General features: G+C 34.9%; 1 protein-coding gene across 5 annotated transcripts in view; it reads left to right on the top strand.

Annotated features, from left to right (window-relative positions):
- The window catches only part of MEF2A (myocyte enhancer factor 2A), a 171,012-nt gene that overhangs the window by 6,247 nt on the left and 138,835 nt on the right, over window positions 1-25,930 (top strand). For all 5 annotated transcript variants that reach the window (XM_082619381.1, XM_082619385.1, XM_082619383.1 and 2 more), the window contains exon 2: window positions 17,250-17,335. The gene's annotated coding sequence lies outside the window, so the exon portion shown is untranslated. The remainder of the gene's footprint in view (window positions 1-17,249; window positions 17,336-25,930) is intronic.

The raw sequence follows: 25,930 nt of genomic DNA, 5'->3' as shown, positions 1-25,930 counted from the left end.
TTCTTTTCTGCGACCTGAATGGCCCTGAATGATCTTTCTCCTTCTCATTGTTCTTCCCTTCATTCACTGGATGCCAGCCACTTGCACCTCTCAGTGTTCTTTAAACTTTTTACTTCCTTTTTAGGGTCTTTTGCACTTTTTGTACTACCTGCTTGAGATGCTTTTCATAAGGCTGGCCTGGCTAACCTCTTTGGAACTTGGCCCAGATCTCACTTTCTCACTCAGACCATACTGTTTAATGTTGCAGTCCGTTAGTTACTCTGTCACACATCTTGTTTATTTTCTTTAAGACACGTAGTATAAGTTGTATATATCTTGTTTAGTTATTGCTTAATTATAGTTTTTCTCCATTATCTGAATGTAATATATCTATATCTTCATTCATGTTTTTGCCAGGGATTGGAATGCTCACTTGCTCATATTTATCCTTTAAGTTGTAGCTTAGATGTTATCTTGATACTGATTTTAATGTTTTTAGACAAAGTTTTCCTCCCTTGTTCTTGATACACACACTATTTGTAGAGTAAAATCCATTATGGACTATTTAAAGTATTATAATTGATGTCATTCTCTTCTGCTAGGCGGAGTTCCTATGTCAAAGACTGTGTTGCTCTTTCTGTATGCTCAGTACCAACCAGTCTGTCATGCCACATATTAAATCTCCATAAATGTTGAATTGAGTGGAAGTTGTCCTAATCAACTGAAATGACCAACACAAACCAGTTTTCCCAAATGAGACTTTAAAAATTATAAAAGTACTTTCCAGATTATAAAATACTAGTTTGTGCATTTCCTGTACATATTAATATATGTATTCTGGGCCAAGGCAGGAATCCCAGAGTTATCGAGCCTAAGTATAATATCATTTCCTGAGATTCCATTTTGTGAGAGCTTTTGTGACCAGCATTAGGAACCTAACAACTATTTGTAATGGTGAAGATCATTCCACATTCTAAATACCTAAATTACAAATGAGCTTTTGGAACATAACCTGTTTGCAAGTTGGGGACTGTTTTAGAAAAATGTTTATTTTGATGCTGAAAACCTTTTTCTTAATGGTGTTAAGCTTATTTTCACATGGATTATGAAGGGAAAGGGAGAAAAGAATCTGCGAGTTGAGATTTTGTTTTTCAAAAATGGCTCAGTTTTCCCAAAGTAAAGTTTTGGTATTGGCAGAAGGTTGTTGTTGTTTTAATGTTTTGCTTTGGGAAAACCTTAGAGAAAAGTTACAAGACTAGTACAGTGAACTCATATACCTGTCACCTAGATTCACCGATTGTTAATATATTTAGCATATTTGCCTTATGATTCTCTGTATTTGCAGAGTGGCCCCAAACTCTGGAAACAGATATTATTATTTTATTTTATCTATAATTTGAAGCTCCTTGATTACATCTTCTGGAATATGCCAAAGATTCAAGTTTATTCAGTTAAAGTCAGAGGCATATCATCTGAGGCAGAACATCACAGATGCATACAAGGGATAGATTGAAAATGCTGCATTAATGTACTTTGCTAACAAGGAAACCACATATTAAACATACTAATCTCATTCAGCATATTATGTATTGTGCTGTAATAGCAGGAATCCACTCTGTAGATCTTTTTCCTCTTCGTTTTTTTCTTTTCTCCTTTTTCTTCTTTTTCCTATTATAATTGTTTTTATTGTTAACCATTTGAAAGTAGGTCTTGCACATCATGATCCTTTACCCCAGGTGCTTCAGCAATATTGTCTAAGAATAAGAGATATTCTTACATAACCACAGTATGATGGATTCAAGAAATTTAATACTGATACAATAATTTACTATACAGTTCATGTTGAAATCTCTTCAGTTGTGCCAATAATATCCTTTAATAGTGTTTTTTTTCTAATTCAGTGTTATTTATTATATTTTAGTTGTCCTATCTCCTTTAATCTGAGACAATCCTTCAACGTTTTTTTTTCTCTGGCATGAATAGTTTTGAAGAGTACAGTTCCTTTGTTTTGTAGGATGCAGGAATACCACATAAGTGATGATATATCCTTCATAAAAAAAGGCAGTATAATGTCTCTTTGACCCATTGTTGTTGTTTACTTGGATCACTTAGTTAAGGTTTGAAAACTCCATGTAAAAGTTTTCATTGTCCCCTTTGTTATTGTTGAATAATCTTTGGGGAGACCCTTTGAGACTGTGTGAATACTCTGTCTTCCCCCAGAATGTTCACATAATGGTTTTAGCATTTGTTGATGATTCTTGCCTGAATCAGTTATTACACAGCGGTTTCAAAGTGGTGTTTTTCTATTATTCCTTCTACATTTGTTAGTCGGCCTTCTATTCAATTGTAAATTAGAGCTTTTCCTTTTCATTGCTTATTTAATATCAGTATAAGTTTATAGATTCTTTTTTTATGAAGTAGGTTATACTCTATCACCTGTCAGTATTCATTTTTAAAAAATATTTATTTCTTTTTGGCTGCGTTGGGTCTTCATTGCTGCACACGGGCTTCCTGTAGTTGTGGCGAGCAGGGGCTACTCTTCATTGTGGTGCACGTGCTTCTCATTGCGGTGTTTCTCTTGTTGCGGAGCACGGGCTCTAGGCGCATGGGCTTCCGTAGTTGTGGCTCGTGGGCTCTAGAGCGCAGGCTTGCTAGTTGTGGTGCATGGGCTTAGTTGCTCTGTGGCATATGGGATCTTCCCGGACCAGGGGTCGAACCTGTGTTCCCTGCATTGGCAGGCAGATTCTTAACCACTGTGCCACCAGGGAAGTCCCCTGTCAGTATTCATTTCGATGTTCCAAATTAACTCAGATTTGGTCAGTGGGAACTCCTTCAACTTAACTCATTGATTGTTTTGACATGTTCCTATCATTTTTGGAGCACTTCCTTACTTTGGGGACAGTAGGTATTCCAGACTCATCTTCTGCTTTTCCTGCAGCTGTCCTAGGATCAGCCATTTCTTCAGGGAGTCCTGGTTTCTTTCATTGGGTTAAGAGTATTTAGAAGTCAAGAACTGGGCAGTAGGTATGCTCGTTGATACTGGAATATCATTGTTTTAGAGCCTTTTCAGCTGACCAAGCTGAGAAATTTTGAGTTTATGCTGATTGCTCAAGCAGTAGATTGTAATTTTTCTTTACGTTCCTGGATCTCCTTAGCACAGAATCTTTTCTTTTGAAACTGTTAACAGTTTAAGTGAATAATTTGTCATGTAATTTTTCTGTTTAATTCTGTGATGGTTGGGTCTTGATTTCCAAAACTTAGTTTAAGGTTCTTGGGAACAGGAGTCCTGTTTTATATCTCTTTGTATGTTCAGTGAATATGTTTCATAGTGCCTTGAGCATGATTGGTACCCATAGGTGGTTTATAATGTATACGTATAATAATGACTCAATATTATCTTTATTACTCTTACACCATAGTTAACTTCTTGTGTTTTGTTGTAACATTTCAGGTAATTTTGTGGAAACTTTTAAGTGAATTGGTGATTCATTTGTTCTGTTTTTACTAACTTTGTTAACCTTGAAGTAATGAAACATCTAAAAGTTTTTCAACTTAAAAATTTTAAAAACCTAATTCTTGAGATTAAAGTATATAATTAAAGAAAATCAAAACGACAAATCTTGACATTGCTGTTTTATGGTGTTTTGTTCTTTAGCCCTTTCTGGGCTTCACTTTAATTATAGTGAGATATCTAGATCCTTTTTAAGTCTAGGTTACATGCTTTATATATAATTAACGTTGACTTGTTTATGAAAGTGAAATTAAGTGATACAAAGTATTGTGGAAAGAATATTGTGCTACTGAGCCAGGAGTCATTGGGTTCTAACTCTTTGTAAACATTGTGTTACTTTGGCAATTTCACAGTTTGATTTTCATTATCTTATTCATTCAGTCTACGGGGCTAGGTGATGAGGAATAAGTGAAAAGGCATGGCTTTCACAGTCACATGGGAGTTTGGATACATATAGGTTTATAATTCACTTTGCTATGTGCTTGATGTGTATAGTGCAGAGTGCTACAGGAGCACATAGAAGGGGCAATTAACCCAGTTTCAGGGAAGCCAGGAAAATTTATTCCACTGGAAGTGACATTTTCAACTTAGGTTGAAGTCTAAAGAGTGAATAGGACTTAGCCTTGTGAAGAGAGTAGGTAGAGTTTACTAGACCTGTTAAGGGCAAGAGATACACTTAAGGACCTTGGGTTGCTTGGAGAAACTCAAAGAGTACACTATGGATGGATCAGGCAGTGCCAGAGAGATTAGACTGGAGAGATAAATAGGGACCAGATTATGAAGAGCCCTTAAGCTGTGTTAAGGAGTTTGTACTTTATTTTAGGGAAAATTTAAGCATCTTAAGTCTGGGAGGAAATTCATTTAAAAGGTGATACTGATTGCACTGTGTAGACTTCTTCAGCGAGAGTTACAACTGGTAGGCAGGGCTTCCCTGGTGGCCCAGTGGTTAAGAATCCGCCTACCAATGCAGGGGACATGGGTTCAAGCCCTGGTCTGGGAAGATGCCACACGCTGCGGAGCAACTAAGCCTGTGCGCCACCACTACTGAGCCTGCTCTCTAGAGCCTGCGAGCCACACTACTGAAGCCCACACGCCTAGAGCCCGTGCTCCGCAGCAAGGGGAGCCACCGCAGTGAGAAGCTAGCGCACCACAAAGAAGAGTAGCCCCCACTTGCTGCAACTAGAGAAAGCCCGTGTGCAGCACCAAAAACCCAACTCAGCCATAAATGAATGAATGAATGAATGAATGAATGCATGCCTGGACTTTGGTAATGGGATGAGGATTGAAGAAATAGTTGGGTTTGAGGAGATATATAGGAGGTAGAATGAAAGGACTCAGTGATGGAGGGCTTGTGGAAGGTGAAAGAGTTAAGGGTAATGATTAGGTTTATGGCTTGGGCAACTGAGGGAATGAATGGGTGGTTTACTGAAATAGGAAGCACAAGTGGAGGTTTAGGTTTTAGAGAAAGATGATGAATTTACTTGTGATAGAGTGCCTAGATGGATAAAGAGGGTATAGTCAGAGAGTGGGATGTATAACTTACTCTCAGAAATGAAACAGTTCCTGTTAATGACAAGGCCTAAGGAGTTGCCCATGGAATGGGTGTTTGAAATGGAGTGGAAGTGAAGGTATGTAGTGGTCCGGGAACAGAGAGGATTTATCTATTTAAAAAAGCCTAAGGGTATGCCTGCCCTAAGGCAGAGCACCCTGTTTTAGATTATCTCAAGGTTTTCAGCATTTTATCTTGGAAACTAGAAGTGAGAAATTTCAGATACTGTGGTCTCAATAAGATTGTCTTAAGTTAAACAAACAAGCAAACAAAAAAGCAAAAAAAAACCAAACAATAAACATTTTTTTCTAAACAAAGCAGGAGACTGTTTAATTGCTCCAGACTCATCTTGTATTTTACCTTTCCCAGTCCTGGAATCATCCTCTTTTCTGAGGAGCCCTGGCTCCTTTCGTTGGAGGATGGCATTTAGAAACCAAGATCTGGGTGCTAGGTGTGCTCATTGCTCTTGGGGTGTCATTGTTTCTAGGCCTTTTCAGCAGAGCTAAGAAATATGTGTGTATATACTAACCCACACATATATATATGTGTGGGTTAGTATATAACTATACATATACAGTCACTTCTACTATAACGTGGCATGTGTGTTCCTGAAAATCACTGTGCGATGAAAAGTTGTATAATAAAGACCACGGGGTACATGGCATCAATGGAGCCAGGAAAACAATACTCAGAAACGTTGTCAGTGACACAGTAAAGAGAAAAGATAGGAACCTAATAAACGTTTTAAAACAGCAGTCATGCTGTTAAACATGTTAAATGGTTACGTATTACATAAAGAGTAAATATGGCTCTTTGCTATGAAAAAGACATGAAGTTTGCTTATGTAGGTGAGTTTTGGAAAGGTTGTGGCTTGTGAGTTATTGTGAAGTGATGGATTGAGAGTTATCTGAAATCAAATGAAACAGCACCAGATGTGGATGGATGTGGCTCATAACACATGCTGTTATGTTATGGACTGTGGTAGATCATTTTCATTTGAGTCAGTTCTCCCTTGGGTGCCTTGCAATTTATTCTTCATTTCTGCAATAATCTTTTTCTATTTCTTTTTGGAATTCAGTCAGCTTTTTAAGTTTCTCATTTTTGTTTTTTAGTTTCTGTCTGATTCAAAGTGGTTTTCATATCCTCAATTGCTTGTTTGAATATGTTTAATCCAATTATTAATATATTAGGAATAATATATTAACAGAATATATTGAATTCTATTTGGAATACTGACTTACAGAGTTTTTGCTGCTTTGAGGTTGTTTTTGGTAGGTTTTCCTCACATGATATGTCAAATTCTGTTTCCTGATTTTCTGGATTTCACTTTTCTTTTGTTCATTTTTGTGATATTGGGGGGTTTTACAGTATTCCTAGTTTAATGGTGCCCTTTTCTGTCAGTATAAAATAGTCCTGTTACTTCAGTAGTTCTTATTTGTTTGTTTTAATGGTTGGAGAGAAGGGTTGTGAGACTTCCAATTTTATGATTCTTTTTGGTCTTGCAGGACCTTAAATTTTCCCCTTTTTCTTTTTCCCTTTACCATACAATTGCCAAAGGACACTCTTTCCTTCCTTTTGCCTGTCTTCTCCCAGAGGCCATGTGTTTCAAGGTTGTGCCCCCTTACATGGTGGCTAGCGCTTTAAATGGCACCTGTTCTTTAAATCACCAGAAGTTTGAACTTCCTTCCCTCTACACTGTATTCTTATCTGCCCATTTTCCCAGATTTAGGGTGGGTTTAATATTTTTGGTGGTCCTTGCAAATGACCCTTAGGCCTGTTTGCTGGCACCAAGTCTTGTGGTGAGTGGGGGTGGAGTGACAGCTTGGGAGATTAGTCAAGTACTGGGATTTGGTGATTTTTCTGTTTCCATTCATAGAGAACTTTTTTTTTTCTTTTGTCTTTAGGCTATGCTGAAAGCTTGGTTTTGTGTGGGATTTCCTTTTCCACCTTGTTTTTTCATATGGTTTAGGGGGAATATTTTTAGTTAGTTAGATAATGCTACCACCATTGTCCTCACTAAAGTGTCTACTTTTGGGGGAGGGGGAGCAGGAATCTATTGACTTACGCTATCAGTGCTACAAAGGTTTTAGTAAGAAAAGACATAGGTAGTCAACTTACACTGGTGAGCTAGAAATGTTAGAAAGTACCCTGTAGGAGATATAAACCAATTTAAATACTCTTGCTTCATTCTGCTAGCATGTAAATGCAGGTTCTAGGTTATTGCAAGAGGCTTAAGTGCTTTTTTCTGTAAAGGTTATTAATTCAAATATTTATTTCTGTAATGTATATTGGAAATGCTTTGGTTTTATTTATAACATGAATGAGTTATAGGTCTGTATTCAGCCCAGCACTTCTTTGGTACTTCCTTATTCTAATGACAATCCAATATGTGAAGTTTTCAGAAAAGGTAACTTTTTTTGGGAATTTAAATCATTTTTAATAAAATTTTTTACACTTAGAGGTGAAGATGTAAATAATATATAAAAAATATAATGGTATATAAAGAATAATAAAACATTCACTTGTGGATCTACTACCTCACTGAAAGAGTAAAACTACCAGTACTGTTGAAGTCCCCTGTGTGAACATTCACAGTCTTATTTCTATCTCTAACCCCAGGATTAAGAATTATTAAGAATTTGTAGTTATTATTCTCTTGGCCTATATTCTTAAGCAGGATACTATTAGTACGTGTAGCTAAAGTCCATTTATTTTCCATGCCCTCACATGCCATTGTATGACTACTTCACAGTTTATTTACCATTCTATTTGTTTCCTTGCTGGTTCTGTTAGTAGGATAGTAGATTTTTTTTTTTTTTTTTTTAGAAAGTTAACTTCTAAACTTGGAAATTGATCTGATAGATGTGAACTTTGAAAGTTAAACTACTTGTATCTCTTCTCTTTCTTTTTCTACTCTTTTGGCTTTCTCAGTTTTATTTTATGATTGAACTGTTGTCCTTTGATTACAATAAATTGTAGGTGTCGTGTTATTTCTTGGCTGTACACTTTTATTGTGTTTAATAAGATGGCACTGTATCTGTTGATTGTAGTTGAAGTTAATTGGTTCTCTGTCTTATATGCTTTACATCTATGTCTCTTTAACATGAGAAATTTAACATAAAGTTGGAGTTATGTGTGGAAGTTCTTTATGCTTGGTTTCTAGAATTTAGTTGCTTAAAATATTTATTACCTTTAAGCATTTCTTTCCCTAGAATTAACAGGTTTTTTTGGTCAGTGTTTTACGTTGTTGGAGTAGAAATTGACTTGTTCCATTAGTCATACATTTCTTTTTAAAAATATAAACCAGGGCCTCCCTGGTGGCGCAGTGGTTGAGAGTCCGCCTGCCGATGCAGGGGATACGGGTTCGTGCCCCGGTCTGGGAGGATCCCATATGCCGCGGAGCGGCTGGGCCAGTGAGCCATGGCCGCTGAGCCTGCGCATCCGGAGCCTGTGCGTCCGGAGCCTGTGCTCCGCAACGGGAGAGGCCACAGCAGTGAGAGGCCCGCATACGCAAAAAAAGAAAAAAAAAAAAATAATAAATAAATAAATAAAAATATAAACCAAAATTAAAAGGCCTGTTGACTTTAAGCATCAGAAATCTTTCATAATATATATTAAAACCTTTGCTATTAATGATGTTTTTTTGGAATTCTCCACCTGGCTTTTTAATGGTGTTTAAAGGCAGTCAGTACCTATGCCCAGCTGTCTGTCTTAGGAACCTCATATATGAGCTTTCATTTCTTCTTTCGTAGCTTCCCCAAGTCTTAAGTAATGACTTGACAGGCTCTCTATACAATTTCTTTTTACTGCCCTACCCCTTTTCTTTCAGCTGGTAAATATGGTAGCCCCAAAGCAACGTCCATTGCTCTGCTCCCTTACCCCTTCCTTTGGACTCTATTCCTTTTCTATTTTTACTACTTTAACTATTGTTTCTGTATTGTTGATGCAGAAATATAAACACATTTAAGATATAGCTCTTTGCTTCTAGTAGGTAATGGTGTAGAAAGGGTAAAACCCCCATTAATTACTATGCTACATTAATTACCAAGTGATGTGTAAATCTTAGACACAAGGCATGGATTAGGGAGTTCAGGGAAGGAAGAGTTCAGAAGTGACCAGGGAATGCTTCATGGAAGAATTGATATTTAAGCTGGATGTCAGGTTTTATTGTCAGAGGTGTAGAAAAGGTATTTCACATAGAGAAATCATTTTGAGCAAAAGAACTAAAACAGAAAAGTGAGAGGTATGTATTGGACACAGTTTGGCTAGATTGGAGGGTGTTTCAGAAGTAGAAGATGGTAAAATGGGAAAGAGAGCTTGAGACCAGATTGTAGAGCACGTTGGATGTTGAGCAGTTTGGACTTGTTCTTCAGCTAAGGAAGAGCTGTTGAAAAGTCTTTTAAGCTTGGAAGTGACCAGGGCCGTCTTTAATATGCCCGTATAACAAGATAACAAAGATGACATTATGTCCTTCCTTATTAATAAAGCTTGGTTCCTTAAAGAATAATGCTCAACAACACTTGTTTAAAAGGACAGTGCTAGCCTCATTCTTAATTTGATTGTTTGAAGGAAATTGGTGGGAATATATGCCTTTCAAGTAGAAGACATGAATAAAGATAGATTATTCTCTTCTCATTCTCCTCTGTATCTCACTTCTTGATCTCCTTTCCCAGGTCAGGCCAAATGCTGTGCTTTCCATAAAGAACTGATTCCTTCCAATTAGAAGAGTTTTCTTTTGAAATCCTCATAGTACTTTGTATCTGTCTTATTGTACTTACCGTGTTTGACCTTATAATAAAGGGAGTAGGTGTATACACAGTGCATTGAAGGTTTTTATGCTTGTGTCTTAGTCGTTCTTGCATTCTTTTCATGTAGATTCTCAGTAAATATATAGTAATCTATTAAGTTTCTGTCTTTCAAATGACACTAGATTTTACATGAGGATTTGTGCTGAACTAAGGTTTTGGACTGAACTTAAAGTCTTTAACACTGCTGGTCTAGATCAGTAGTTCTCAACATTTTTTCTGCTGTGAGATACAGTAGATGAAATTTTGACACATGGACTCCCATGCATCTACTTAGCAGGGAAGTAAAATGTTACAGTGATTTATAATTGCCACAACTATCCTAGTATTTGTTGTCAGTGTAACAAGTAGTAGATGATGTATATAGTTCTTAGGGCAGTAGCTTTAACTCTTCCCAATTCTCTTCCACTTAAGAAGGCATACCAGAATGCAAGGAAAGGTAGTACTATGAGGATAATCTGAAGCCCCCTCTCTCTGTTTTACGGTTCAAAGCAGTACTTTAGAAGTATCAAATTATTTGCAATAAAAATCCCAAGTTATAGTATCCATCTTTCAGGATAACTTTAGGGTTGTTTGGATTTCTTCTTTTCCATTAGTGCAGATATTTTTGTTGTTAGTATTTGTTTGTTTGAAATGGGTAGAATCCTATTTTGATGCGGATTAGACTGGTAGTCTGGGTTATTACTCCTGGATTCCATTTCATTTCTGTTAAGTTTTAGAGTTTGTGTTTCTAAAAAGACCTCTGAGGCCTCTTCCAGTTCAAAACTTTAGGAAGTTGCAGAATATCGCAAATATGGTGTTCAAGCTTTTTCTAGATTCTGGCCAACATCCTTATTAATATGGACATCTGTTTGACACACTTTGCCATCTTACCAGACTTTAACCAAAGTGATGTATATTTGACCATTTTTTATGTTAAGTGCCTAGTGTCACATTTTAAAGTGTGCTCGTTTTTGAACTTTTTTTTTTGTGGACAAAATATACTTTTTGTTATTGGGGTGTAGGTGGTTGAGGACGGTAAAAATGATAGGTTCCAGTAACTATATGCCTGACAAGGAATACTAGGAATGTTAGCCCTTAGTTTGGGTTGAGGCGTGTTGAACAAATGGAACTTCAGCATTTGAGATTTTACATCCTCCACTTGATGAATGATAGCATTATCAGAACATGTAATAAATATTAAATATCAATGTGAACGCTGTCAGTATGATTGCTGATTATAGATTGGGGGGTGATAAATTATTTGGGAAAATAAAATAGGAACTAGTAATTTACCTAAAATGCCTTGTTATTTGTGGCATAACCACCGGTATGCGTATTGTTATGGGGAAGATGTTAGATACCATAATGAAGTAGGATGATAGAAAAGAAAATGTGAAGACACTTTATTTTATTATAAGAGTAGAAGCTAAAAATAAACACATATACCCACACAGAAGCTTGTATACCAGTACTTATAGCACCATTACTAATAATAGGCAAAAAGTGGAAAGAAATGTCCATGAGCTGATGAATGAATAAATAAAATGTGGTATTTCCATACGGTAGAATATTATTTGGTAATAAAAAGGGATGAAGTATGAATGCATGCCACAACATGGATGGGTCTTGAAAACATTGTTAAGTGAAATAAGCTAGTCATGGAAGATTATATATTATATGGTTCAATTTATATGAAATGTCCAGAATAGGCAATTCTATAGAGACAAAAAGATGCCTCACTGCTTAGGGCTGGGGTGTGGAGTGGGCATAGGGAATGGGGAGTGACTGCTAATGGGTACAGGTTTCTTTTAAGGGTGATGAAAATGTTCTGGGATTAGTGGTGATGGTTGCACATTCCTGTGAATATAAAAAAAATTCAGGTGTATACTTTAAATGGGTGAATTGTATGGCATGTGAATTATATCTCAGTAAAGCTATTTGCTTTTTTATTTTTTAAAAAAGAACTGAGGCTGTGTGAAGAGACGTTTTGGACCTAATGGGTACTTTGGGAGATATAGATGGAGGTGGAAGGGCATGGGGGAAAATAGGCATTTCTGGCATTAGTATGCTATCACATTGTAACACCCAATGCTACCCTCTCTGTTTGCTGGCTAAGAATGTAATAGGTTGTGTTTTAGTGGGCATTGTAAAAGAACCCAGCTTTTTAACCTTACCTAACGCTGAGGCTGGAATTGTGCATTATTCCACTTGACAGGATTAGTCTTGCCTTTCTCTTATTTGTGTATTTTTTGTCATATTAAATTCAAATGTTTTCCTGTTTTCAAGGTAGCGCATAATTGTGTTCTGCCCATCCTACACCCTGCTTTGCTCTTTTTGTTCACACCTACTCACATTTGTGTCATCTTTTTACCTCCTGTAATTGGAACAGTCCCTAGTTTTATGTGTGCTTGAAATCACTTTCTTTCTTAAATGCTTGCTTCTGTGAAATTAACTGACATGAAGATATTGTTTCTTGTGGCTTAGTCTTTTTATATGTTTATAAATCTATTCTTTTAAGGCCTTAGTAGTATCGTTTTCAATTCTAGAGTCATATTAAATGATTGCAAATATATTCCAAAACTTCTCATTTGGCTTTTGCTGTATGTAGTGTTTGCCTTTCTGATTTCTTCAACAGTGATGACTCTTTAATAAGAACGTTGCTAACCAATTGACTTCCAGTGGCAGTCTCCATTTGTTCCATTTGCCCCCTTTTCTGGGTTATTTCTTTACGAAGCTAGCACTTACTGAGCTCATACCGGCACTATGCGAAGTAATGGCGTAGCATATATGCTTATTTAATAACAACTATTTAATTAATTTAACAACTAAATTTATGAAGTATACAAACTATTACTACACTGTTTTACAGATGAGGAAACTAAAACTCAGAAGATGATGATTGTTCTTGATCATAACTTTGTAAAGTCAGAAAAATCTTTTAACTGCGTATGTATAGCCTCTCTGTGTTGAGTATCTGCTTTCGTAATGTGTGATCTTTGTATGTATTTGGTGGTTGCTCAAAGTTTTGCAAATTTATTCCTAAATGGAATCATACAGTATGTGCTCTTTAATGTCTGGATTTTTTCCCTCACCAAAATGTTTTTGCAATTCATCCATGTTTGTGTCTATCAGTATTTTGTTCCAGTTTACTGTTGCCTAGTGTTCTTTTATATGTTTATACCACAATTTCTCCATTCCCCTTTCATGGACATTTTGGTTGCTTCCAATTTGGAAATAAAATTTTCTCCCCCTCATTCTTTGTGCTATTTTTGTCATCTATTTTATGCTGCATGTTTTTATTTTTATACATTATTGCTACGTTTGCTTTAAAAACCATTATCTCTTTAAAAAGTAAAAGTAAGAAAATAAAAGGTAAACTCACATACTTATATTTCTGTTGGTCTTCCTTTGTGTAGAAATAGGTTTCTATCTGTTGTTTCTCAGAGCAGTTTTAGGTTTACAGAAAAACTGAACGGGAAGTACAGAGTTCCTATATACCCTCATTCTCACTCTCGTCTCTCCCCCTTCCCTATTATTAACATATTGCATTGGTATGGTACATTTGTTAGAGTTGATATTGATGCATTATTATTAACTAAGTCCATGGTTTACATTAGGGTTCATTCTGTTGACAGATTCTCAGCTTTTGTTTGTCTGAAAATGTTTTTATTTCTCCATCTGTGAAGGATATTTTTGCTTTATGTAGATTTCAGTTTACAGGTTTTTTTTTTTTTTTTTTTCTTCTTAGCACTTTAAAGGCGTTATTCCTTTGCTTAAACTTGTTCGCATTACTTTCTGCCAGGAGTCTGTGGTAATTCTTACCTTTGTTCCTCTATATGTAATGTGTCTTCCCCTCACTTTGGTTGCTTTTAAGATTTTATTTATATTACTGGATTTCAGCAGTTTGATTGTTAATTATGTGCCTTGGTACAGTTTCTGTGTGCTTAACCTGTTTTTTGTTCATTGAGTTTCTTGAATATATGGGTTCAGTTTTCCTCAGATTTGGAAATTCTTTGGCCTTTGTTTCTTCAGATATTTTTTCTATCTCTCTATCCTTCTGGGACTACAATTACACCATTTTTAGACTGCCCTTGATATTCTCACAGGTCCTTGATGCTCTGTTCTTTGTTTCTTTTTTTGCTTTCTATTTTCACATCATCAATTTAGGGATCTTTTTTTCCTGCACTGTCGAATCTGTTGCCAAGTCTATCTAGTTGTTTTTTATTTGAGATACTATATTTTTCATCTTTAGAAATTCATTTGATTCTTTTCAAAATAATTGTCTTTTTTTCTGTTTTTCATTAAATCCTTTAATATATTTATAAAATTTTAAAGCTTATGTCTTTAAAGATATCATCATCTTGTTTCTGGATCTGTTTCTTTTGTCAGATTTTTTTCCCCTGGTATAGGTTACACATTTTTCCAGTTTCTTATGTTGAGTAAGTTTTGATTGACTCTTGGATGTTCATCATGCTGTTGTCTGGATTTTGTTGGTTTCTTCTCAACAGGCTTAAATTTTGTTTTGGCAGTGTATTCCATTTCTTATGAAAAAGTAGTAGTAGTTTAGCACTATTACTAAGGAGGTGATTCTGCTTCAGCATCTACTCATTGCGCCAGGTTTCAATGAGATTTTTCTCTCCTCTAGTTGGAATTTGAACATGTCCAAATCTTAAGAAACCTCTGGTAACTTTTGAGCCTACTGCTTCCTAGTCATTGTTCTTTGCCTGGCCTTGTAGAGTTTCACTTTACTAATGATGCAGCTTTATTTTCAGCAAAAAACTGTGTTGTCAAGTATGATAGCAGTTAGCCACATGTGGCTTTTGAGAGCTTGAATTGTGGCTAGTTCAAATTTAAATATTCTGTAAGTATAAAACATACTGAATTTCAGGAAGTTATGGAAAAAAGATGTAAAATATCTATTTTTTAAATCAATTGTATTCTGAAATGATAACATTTTGAGCATTCCGGTTAAAGGAATTATATTAAAATTAGTTTCACCTGCTTCATTTTACTTTTTTTTTAATTTACTTATTTTTTATTTTTGGCTGTGTTGGGTCTTCATTTCTGTGCATGGGCTTTCTCTCGTTGAGGCAGGTGGGGGCTACTCTTTGTTACGGTGCGCGGGCTTCTCATTGTCCTGGCTTCTCCTGTTGCAGAGCACGGGCTCTAGAGGGCGGTAGTTGTGGCGCACAAGCTTAGTTGCTCCGAGGCATGTGGGATCTTCCTGGGCCAGGGATCAAACCTGTGTCCCCTGGATTGGCAGGCGGATTCTTAACCACTGTGCCACCAGGGAAACCCTATTTTACTTTTAAAATGTGATTATTAGAAAATTTTAGATTACATTTTGGGCTCATGTTATGTTTATTTTGGACGGAGCTGCTGTAGAATCCTCTGTGCAGATTTCAGGTGCACTTTGTCTTCTTGAACTGTATCCTCTCTATTACTTTCTCACACAGTTTCCGGCTTCCGGATATAGAAATGAAAAAAGTACAAAAAAGTTCCTTCTCTTAAAAAGCATGTCGTATAATAGAAGAGACTCATACCTACAAAACTAACTATAGTTATTTTGCCCCATGTAAGTGATGGTGATGGTGGTGGTAAAGGATACCTGAGGATGGCCTCACAGAAGGTGTCAGTTGAACTGGACATTTGATCCAGATAAGGAAGGTTGTTTCCAGGCAGAGGTAAAATCTTGAACAAAATTACAGGGTTTGACAGTTTGGGCAATGGCTTGTAGTCCAGGTTATCAACAGTGTAGGTTAATTAGAAGTAGAGGGAGCTAGGAAATTGGTTGGGACCAGGTTTGGGAAAGATAGCTGTTAGAGGTACAGGTTGTCTAGCTCTTACCTGGACAGAGTAATGGGATTTTGGATGTTCAGTATGTGAAATTTAATGATAACTGGCTGTAGCACTAACATTTTAGTTTTGGTTTTATTTTTTGAAGGTGAAAGTGTATTTCTTTATAGATTGTTATAAACGAACTATAAAAACTTGGTTTTTAGAATATTGCCTTTTAGAAACTATTTGAGAACTGTGTACAAAACAAACTTGTCAATAACAGTTAATTTATAGAATTGAGAAATTAATATTTTTTGATTTAAGAATGTGTACCACGTGTGTAATTATCAAATTTTTATTTAATCTGTTATTTACCATGGGTCAAATTGCCAAACTAATTCCTACCATGGCACTGACACAAAGCTGGTGTCAAAATACATTTAAAAATAGTTTTGTTTAGAATGAGAACACATGAAAAATAGTTTCACTTTGAATTATTGGATTTTAGAAATTGGTAATGTATTGGTATTTGAGGAGACTGCTCTCTTCTGTATTTTGGTACAGTTAGACTAAAAGCTGAAATTGGCTTTTTAAAGCAAGCTCCTTTTAACCTTGGCCAAAAAAAAAGAGGCTTATTTATGTGTGTGTATGTGTGTTTTAAAGTTCAAGCTTTTAATGCTTAATTCGTTAATATAAAAAGAATATTTGGCAGACTGTGGCTCCCCCCCCTTGCCTCTAGAGGGGGTGTACATTTCAAATAGAAACAAAATTGTAGTATCACAATAATTAGTATTGCTGAACAAGATTCAAAAGACTGGTGTTTGTGTGGAGAAATTACCGTTTTCATTTGATGAAGCAGATTTACTTGGGGATTGTCGTAATTACCCAATCATGCAATTCTAAATTATTAGATTAGCATCATAAATTGATCCTGGCCAGTCAGGGTGAGGAGAGGCTTTTACCATCTTTCTCTTTCTACCTAAGTGTCTCTTGCTACTATTTCCAAGCAAAAGTGTAGCAGGACTGGATTATTCTTTATGCACTACTCCATTGGTTAGCATTTATTAGTGTTCCTTTATTAATGTGAATTATTGACATTAATCTGTTTTATATTTGTTTTTGGCATTTTTATGTTCATTTTCATTTCATTGTTCCCTTTAAAAGAGTGGAAGCTATAAGTATACACATAGCATTTGAATATATACACATTTTATGGCAATGCAAGTCACTGACCCATTGAGTTTTTTTTCTAAATGAGAACATAATACAATGAACATTTTCAGAATGTAACTGTTTTAGCAAAACATAAATTCAGTAGGCTGTGTGTACCAGTTAAATATAAAGTATATCATGTGATATGATAGGAAGTGGGACCTAGGACACCAATTTGTGAATCTTGGCGTGGATAGAGTATTACTGAACGTTTAAGTAATACTTCCTGAAAAAAATGGATTAGTGACATTAGCAATGCCCAATTGGCTAACATTTTTTTATTAGCCAAATTTTAAAAAATTTATTTTTCTATTATTCAGTATTAGTGGAACTATCTGTTGATTGTTGAAATTTGTAGTAATGAAATTATATTTAATTTTGTTTTAGAGTTAAGAATAATTACTAACCCATCTAATATTTTTTCTTTATTAAGGAATTGGATTTTGTGAAAAAGTAACAAAGAAGAATTCTCTGCAAGGATCACATCTGAGTGCACTTTTTGCTGATACATCATTTCTAGTAAGACATTTTTCCTTTTTTCTATGTTATGAAGTAAACACAATGGCAATTTTTTTTTTTTTTTAATAAGACTGTCTTGTGAGCTTGAATAGCAGTCACTTTGGAGTTTATTTTGGGGATTAAGGTAGATTAATTAAGGAAATTCATAAAATCCTGTTGAATATACATATATATGTATGTGTATATACACACACACACACAAAATATACATAATGTGGTATAGTGACAGTTTCTCATATAGTGGCACTGCTGAGATAATCCCATACATTTACATTTTTTCCATTTCCATTTTCCATGTCCATTACATGTATTTGAAAATAAGAAAAAAAAATCCAAAGTTCATATTTACTGTGACAGTAAGTTGGAGGAAGAGGGGGTTTGAGGACATGAGTTACATATTATGAGGAGAGATTTTCAAATGAAAGACAAAGTGGACAAATCTAGCCATATTTCTTGAAAGGTGGAAGGGTTGAAGAAAAAAATTAAGCAAATTTAAGAAATCTTTTTAAAATGAAGACTTCTTTTGTGACTTTGAATTTTTTGCCTTAAGTCGTAGGCCCACATTTGCAAAGCTCTGGAGTAGGGAATTTTGATTTAAAACTTACATTGGCCTAGGTTAACGGATCCAATATGCTAGTAAGATGTGTAGTTCTCCTCAAAAAGCTTTCATAAGTGAAACTTCACTTGAATTCTACCTTCTATTCAAAATGGAAAAGAATTATATTAATACTAGGATATTTTAAAATAATGTAATTTCAGAAAATGTTAGGGGATAGTTTTTGGTGTGCTATATATAATATGTTAACATTCTGAATGTTAGATACAGTTGATCAAGCCTGATGGTTATGTCAGTAAAAACTTGGGAAAGCTACTTACAATATTTGCCCTTGTTGTTATTCTTGTTTTAAGAATACTTCTGCTGTTTAATGTTTAAATTTTTTCGTGAATAATTAAATGGTAGAAAGAACTTTTATGAGCTTACAAAATGAGTTTTTGTTAAAATACTTTATTCCAATGTCAGTTTCTTATTCCCATATATTTTTCTTCTTAAACCTTGACTGCAGAACAGCCCATTTTATGATATCATTCAGTTTGGGGAACTAGGGGAAAAGGTATTGTTTTTCCAATTGAAAAGTATCCTTCAGTCGAAAAATTGTATATGTACAGGAAGGATGGGAATAATGCAGTTTAGTTCACATTTTAAAATATAAACCTTGGTTAGTCTTCTGTATATCTTTCAATGTTTATTTGTTTTTTTTTCTTTTCTCATCTTTTTTACATTTCCCATATATATATATATATATATATATATATATATATATATATATATATATATATAGTTCAGTAACTGCTCAACACTGACTGAGTGATTTGAATTAAAGCACTATAGGAATTTAGACATTCTCATTCCAGAGAATTTCTCCTATAATTTCCCTATAATTCTGTACCTTCTGTGAACCTCCGTGATGGCTGTGAGCATAACTTCAGTTGTTATATTTGGGTTATGTTTAAGCTTTAAGGTATCCTCTATGATACTTTTTTCACTAAGTTCTGAAGATATGAACAGTGTCTTATTCTTTATGGCAGGCTTTGCATGGTTCTGAGGGCTGTGATTGAGTTAAGTGCTACTTGTTTTGGAGTTACTCTGAGTACTTAGATGGGAAACACTCTTTCCTTTTGAGTAGTTTCAAATATTGACTGAAGAACCTCAGATTTGTTTTCCCTATAATTCTGCCCTAATTCTGAGTAGAAATTGGAGGAGTTGGCACAGACATTGGGCAAAATTTTTTCTACCTCTTTTCTTTTCCTTCATGTCTTGAAACTGCTTTGGGCTCTTATATTTTAAGTGTTTGGTCCCCTTTGAGTAAATTTTTATATATGGTATTAGGTAAGGGATGAGATTTATTTCTTTGCATATGAAAATCAAATTGTTCAAGAAGCATTTTTTGGGCCTCCCTGGTGGCGCAGTGGTTGAGAGTCCGCCTGCCGATGCAGGGGATACGGGTTCGTGCCCCGGTCTGGGAGGATCCCATATGCCGCGGAGCGGCTGGGCCCGTGAGCCATGGCCGCTGGGCCTGCGCATCCGGAGCCTGTGCTCCGCAACGGGAGAGGCCACAACAGTGAGAGGCCCGCATACCGCAAAAAAAAAAAAAAAAGAAAAAATTGTTCAAGAAGCATTTTTGAAAAGGTTATATTTTCCCCTACTGAATTACTACCTTGGCACCTTTGCTGCAGATCAGTTGACATTATATGGGGGTCTATTTCAGGATTCTATTATGTTCTATTGATTTATGTATCTATCCTTATGACAATACTGTACTGTCTTGATTACCATAGCTTTATATTAAAATCAGGTAGTGGGGCTTCCCTGGTGGCGCAGTGGTTGAGACTCTACCTGCCGATGCAGGGGACATGGGTTTGTGCCCCTGTCTGGGAAGATCCCACATGCCGCGCAGCGGCTGGGCCCGTGAGCCATGGCCGCTGAGCCTGCATGTCCAGAGCCTGTGCTCGCAACGGGAGAGGCCACAACAGTGAGAGGCCCGCGTACCGCAAAAAAAAAAAAAAAAAAAAAAAAAAAAATCAGGTAGTGTAAATCCTCCAAGTTTGCTCTTCTGTTTCAAAGCTGTTTTTCTATTCTAAGTCCTTTCCATTTCTATGTATTTTAGAATTAGCCTGTCATTTTCTACAGAAAAGCCTCAGTGGGATTTTGATTATGAATGCTTTTATCATAGAGGCTAATAGGGAGAGAATTAATCTCTTAAGGATGTTGAGTCTTCTGATGTGTGAATTTGGTATCTTTCTCCATTTAAGCTGTCTTTAGTTTCTCGGCAGTGTTTTGTCATTTTCAGTGTAAAGGTATTACATGTATTTTGTTGAATTGATCTCTGTTTTCTATTTTTACGTTGTTGTAAATGGCGTCTTAAAATCAGTTCCCGATTGTTTGTTGTTAGTATATAGAAATATAATAGATTTTTACATAAACCTTTGTAATTTATGATTCTGCTAAACTCACTAGTTCTGGTGGCAGTTTTGTGTATTCCTTCAAATGTTCTGTGTAGACCATCATCTTGTCTGTGAGTAAAGACTATTTTACCTCTACCTTTTCAATTTTTGTACCTTTTATTTCTTTTGCTTGCTTTATTGCACTGCCTAGTAGTCCTGGTGCAGTGTTGAATAGAAGTGGTGGGCTCACATTGTTGCCTTACTCTTATTTATTTATTTATTTATCTATCTATTTATTTATGGCTGTGTTGGGTCTTCGTTGCTGCACATGGGCTTTGTTGTGGTGCACGGGCTTCTCATTGCGGTGGCTTCTCTTTGTTGCAGAGCATGGGCTCTAGGCATGCGGGCTTCAGTAGTTGTGGCTCACGGGCTCTAGAGTGCAGGCTCAGTAGTTGTGGCGCACAGGCTTAGTTGCTCCATGGCATGTGGGATCTTCCCGGAGCAGGGCTTAAACCCATGTCCCCTGCATTGGCAGGTGGATTCTTAACCACTGCACCACCAGGGAAATCTCTGTTGCCTTACTGTTGATCTTAGGTCAAAACCATCTAGGCTTTTATCATTAAGTATGATTACCATCATACTTAATGTAGGCTGTAGGTTTTTTATAGATATCCTTTATCAGATAGAAGAAATTCCCTTATATTCGTAGTTTGCTGAGAGTATTTTTTTTCTTATTATCAGTGAGTATTTTTATCAAATGAATTTTTATCAGATGCTTTTTCTGCATCTTGAGATGATCACATTTTTTTTCCTTTTGTCTGTTAATGTAGTTGATTGATTGATTTTTGAATACTGAATAAATCATGCATTTCTGAGATAATCCCCAATTGGTCATGATGTGTTAATACTTTTTATATATTGCTGGGTTAAATTTTTTATATTAAGAAGCCATTTATTTTGGTGAGCTATCCCAAGAATTATCTCACTTTCAATCTCTTTAGGTCTGTGATACAAAGGCATAAAATAATTCCGATGTTGAAGCCTTGAAGAAAGTTGTTACAGATACAGATAATAGACGAAAATTGCAAATATGTAAATGTTTTCTGGTATCTTGAAATAAAGGTAATTTTGAGTTAAATTGTTGTGTAAGTTCAGATTTGTGTTAGAGATTTTTTTCATCTGTGTTCATAGTAGACATTGGTATGTAGTTTTTTAATAATGTCTTTGGTTTTTGTATCAGGATAACAGGGTGAGTTGGAAAGATTTCCTCTTCTGGAAAAGTTTTCATACAGTTGGTGTTATTTCTTCTTTAAGTGTTTGGTAGAATTCACCAATGAAGACCACTGGCCTTGGAGTTTCTTTGTGGGAAGGTTTTAAACTATGAATTCAATTTATTGGATTGATATTGGGCTATTCAGATTTGTAATAATTCTTTTTGGATAAGCTTTAGTTTTTTGTGTCTTCTAAGGAATTTGTCTATTTTATGTAAGTTGTCTAATGTATTCGCATGAAGTTTCATGTTATATTTCTTTATTCTTTTAATGTTTGAAGGATCTGTAGTGATACTCTCTCTTTCATTCTAGTATTTGAGACCTTCCTAGTTTTTCTAAAGGAGCATTTAATATTTAAAACTTTTCTCCGTCTGCATTCTGCAAAGTTTCTTTACGTGTATTTGTTTACATGGAGTTAATTTTTAAGCTCCTTTGTGATTTTTTTTGAACCTATATAATTTCCAAATATTTCCTAAATTTTCCAGATATTTTTCCCTAATAGGTTTTTAATTTAATTCTTTTGTGGTCCAAGAACATATTTTGCTTTGTGGGTTTATTGTAGAGTGCAGAATGTTTTCTGTATAAATGAATGTTTTGTGTGCACTTAAGAAGAATTGTATGCTGTTTAGTGGAGCTTTCTAAAAATATTAGGTCAGATTGATTGATAGTGTTCTTCAAGATTTATCCCCTCTGATTTTCTATTTGTTTACAGTAATTGCTGAGAGAAGAGTCAACTTTAATTGTGGATTTATCTGTTTCTCCTTTCACTTACTGGTTCATGTATTTTGAAGCTCTTTTAATAGGTGCATACATATCTTTTTTTAAAAAAAATGTATTCTTGATGAATTGGGTCTTCTATCTTGTCCCTCTCTATCTCTGGTAATATGTTGCGAAGTCATTTCTGAAATAGCTTGTATAGTTTCTGACAGAAAGTCTGCTGTTATTTTTACTTTGTTGCCTCATATGTAAATCTTCTATTTTGTTTGACTGCTCTTCGGTCTTACAACTTTTTTAGTGACTATGATTATGATGTCACTTGATTATAATGTGCCTTCATATGGTTTTCTCTGAAAATCCTGTTTAGTTTTTTTGAGTTTTTTTTTTTAAACCAAATTTAGAAACATATTGACCACTATTTCTTTCAGATATCCCACTTATCCCAGGTGATATTTTGGAGGGGAGGGAATTTCAGTTATACATTTGAGATTGTCTGTCTCGGCACTTAACTCCCCCTTTTTTTTCATTCTTTTCTCCCTCTCTGTTTTATTTGGATGGTTAATGTCATGTCTCAAGGTTCACTGATTTTTTTTTCAATATATTATCTGTCCTTAATACCATATGGTATGTTTTTTATTTCTAATAATTATTTTTTATCTCTGGAAGTTTTATCTTTCATTTTTCTCCTCATTGTATTCTTATTTTTCTTTACCTTTTCTAACATATAAAACTTATTTATAATCATTGTTTTAATATCTTCATCTGTTAATTCCATTAACTTTATCTTTCCTGGTTCTCTATATTGATTGCCTATTATTATTATGGGCCGCATTTCCTGCTTTTCATTGTTTGAATGCTGGACATTGTTGGGTATAGCGATTTTTTTGCACTTTTTACATAGTGTTGAACTTTGTTTTTGTACACATTTAAGTTACTTGGTATCAGCTGAATCCTTTTGGGGCTTTTTTTTTTTTTTTTTTTAAGCTTTGTCAGCATTGGTCCAGAGCAGCTTTTATTGTGGGGTTAATTTGGTCATCCATTAAGGTTATGTTTTTCTGAGGGTTATAATCCATTTTGAGCATTATTCTCAATTCATTGTAATCCCAATGGATATTATCAAAAAATTTTATTAGTTTGTTTCTGTTTTGTGTTTTAAAAGAAATTTTATGGTCTGCCCAAGGATAGCTTAGTCACGAAAAAGAATATCAAATCAGAAGACTTTCTCTACTCAAAGCCTATAAATCTACAATAATTACTTTCATGAAATAATGCCACAAGGATAAACAAAAGAAATAAAGAGTCTGAAAGAGAGTCAGTGTGTACATGCGCACTTGCTTTATGACAAAACTGGCACTTCAGAGTGGTAGGAAAAGAATTATTCAATAAATGATGTTGGAACAATTGGTGATAAAGCAAAAATATGACTCATACTCTATACCATATGCAAAAATCAATTAAAGATTGATTTGTACATCTCAGCGTGAAAGGCAGAACTATAAAACTTTAGAAGCTGAATGTAAGGAGAACATGTTCATGATCTCTGGACAGGAAAATATTCTTAAAAAGAAATAAAAAGTGCTGATATAAATAACACAATTGATAAGTTTGATTATCTTAAAATTAAGAAACTTTGTTCTTGCAAAGTCACCATTAGAATAGAGAGGGAAGGCAGGGTGGAAGATGATATTTGCAACACATGTAACAGACAAAATGTATATATCAGAATATTCAAAGCACTTCTGCACATCAGTGTGACAAAGACAAAAAATCCAATAGAAAAAGGGGTAAGAGACATATAAAGGCACTTTCTGGTTTTTTTTTGGCCGCACCACACAGCATGTGAAACTTCCCCAATGAGGGATTGAACTCACATCCTCTGCAGTGGAAATGTGGAGTCTTAACCACTAGACCACCAGGGAAGTCCCTTAAAGGCACTTTCTAAAAGAAATACAAGTATTCAAGAAATATGTGAAAAAGGTGCTTAACTTCATTAGTAATCTGGGAAATATAAATTAAAACTACAGAGGCTCCGTAAAACACTAGAGTGTCTGAATTTAAAAAGTAGATTGACAGTACAAGTTTTGGAGAGGATGTTAAGTTATAGCAACTCAGTAAACACTGCTGGTAGGAATGTATGCTACTACAGCCACTTTAGGAAACAGTTTGTTACTTGCTTACCCTGTAACCCAATAATTTCCTTCCATGAGTATACCCCTGAGAGTAGTGAATGAACTTGTGTACCAAGAGATATGTTGATAATATTGGTGGCAGCAGTGTTTTAGTAGCTTCAGACTCAATGCAATATTCATCAACAGTTGATTGAATAAAATTGTGATATGTTTACATATATATAAAACATATATATGTTTATATATATATTTATATTTGTTTACTTTATAGCAATAAAAATGGATGAACTACAGCTACATACTACACAGGTAACACAAATATGTTTCTCAATAGAAGCTAGAAACAAAAAATTCATTATTTGTGATTCCACTTATGCAGAGTAAAATCAAAGCACATAAAAATAAAAACACGTAAAATGTATACATTTTATGCTTGTGTATATTATATGTTAATACCAAATATGCCAGTTCCTAATTGTATTGCATGCCTACCCATATTGCTATACTTCTTTTCACATTCATTTAGAAATCTTCTGATTCTGAATATAATGGTATATGCCAAATCATATTTATCTTTATAAATAAAGATAAAGTTAGACCTAGAACAGCATTTATATACAGGTTTGATTCAGGTGATACAAGGTTAAAAGATTTAAAAGTATTTAGTATTTGTAATAATATAGAGAATGGAGATGGTTTCTAGTAAGGATAATTTATCTTTATACAGGATGTAATTATTGGCAAAGTTTTTTTTCCCAGAAATCATTATGATCTGGGATAGGTATAAGAATCTACATTTTAAAAATGACAGAGTGCTAATATTGAAAGTGAGTTGGTGGTGGAGGACTAGAATCTCATTCTCATGTTCACACCTTGCCTTGATGTGTCCTTTATTTCTTCTGTGTGTCCCATGTGAAGACAACATTGCTCTTATGTATGTGTAATTAATCTGGGAATGAAAGGTCATGTATGGATGGGATTTAGTCTTAATAAGGGCAGTTTACAAAATATCCTTTTTAATAATAATTTTAATAATATAGTGCTTATCTCTAAGGAGCCCAAGGTGCCCTGTGGTTATATCCTCATAATTTCCTGCAAGAGTTTCAGCTATATTCTTGCTCCACTTTGTACAACTGATTTGAGGTAGTGAAGATGTGAGTCACTGAAAGTCACATGGCAGTTCATTGGTATATCTAGAAATAAAATACACATTTTATAGGCTGGTCATTCTAATAAAAATTTCAGTTATAATGTCTTTTTAGTCACTAGATTGGATTATTTATCATGATTAATAATTTGTGTGTCTTTAAGGAAACACAATTAAAAAAAAATCTTCAAACTCCCTGTACAATTAAATGAAAGGAGTGATAGTGACCTTAAAAAAATTACTTCTAGTTTCCACCAAATTTAGTTAATACATAATTTTTCACACTATATATGTTGTGTAAAATAAGTTGTATATTTCTCTATTAGGAATGGGTTCTTAACAATATACCCCTAAGCTCTCCTCTAATTTTTTAGCATTCAGCTTTAAA

The sequence above is a fragment of the Mesoplodon mirus genome (assembly GCF_964341445.2).
Source record: "Mesoplodon mirus genome assembly, chromosome: 4".
Lineage (NCBI taxonomy): Eukaryota > Metazoa > Chordata > Mammalia > Artiodactyla > Ziphiidae > Mesoplodon > Mesoplodon mirus.
This window is presented reverse-complemented; position numbering and strand designations above follow the sequence as displayed.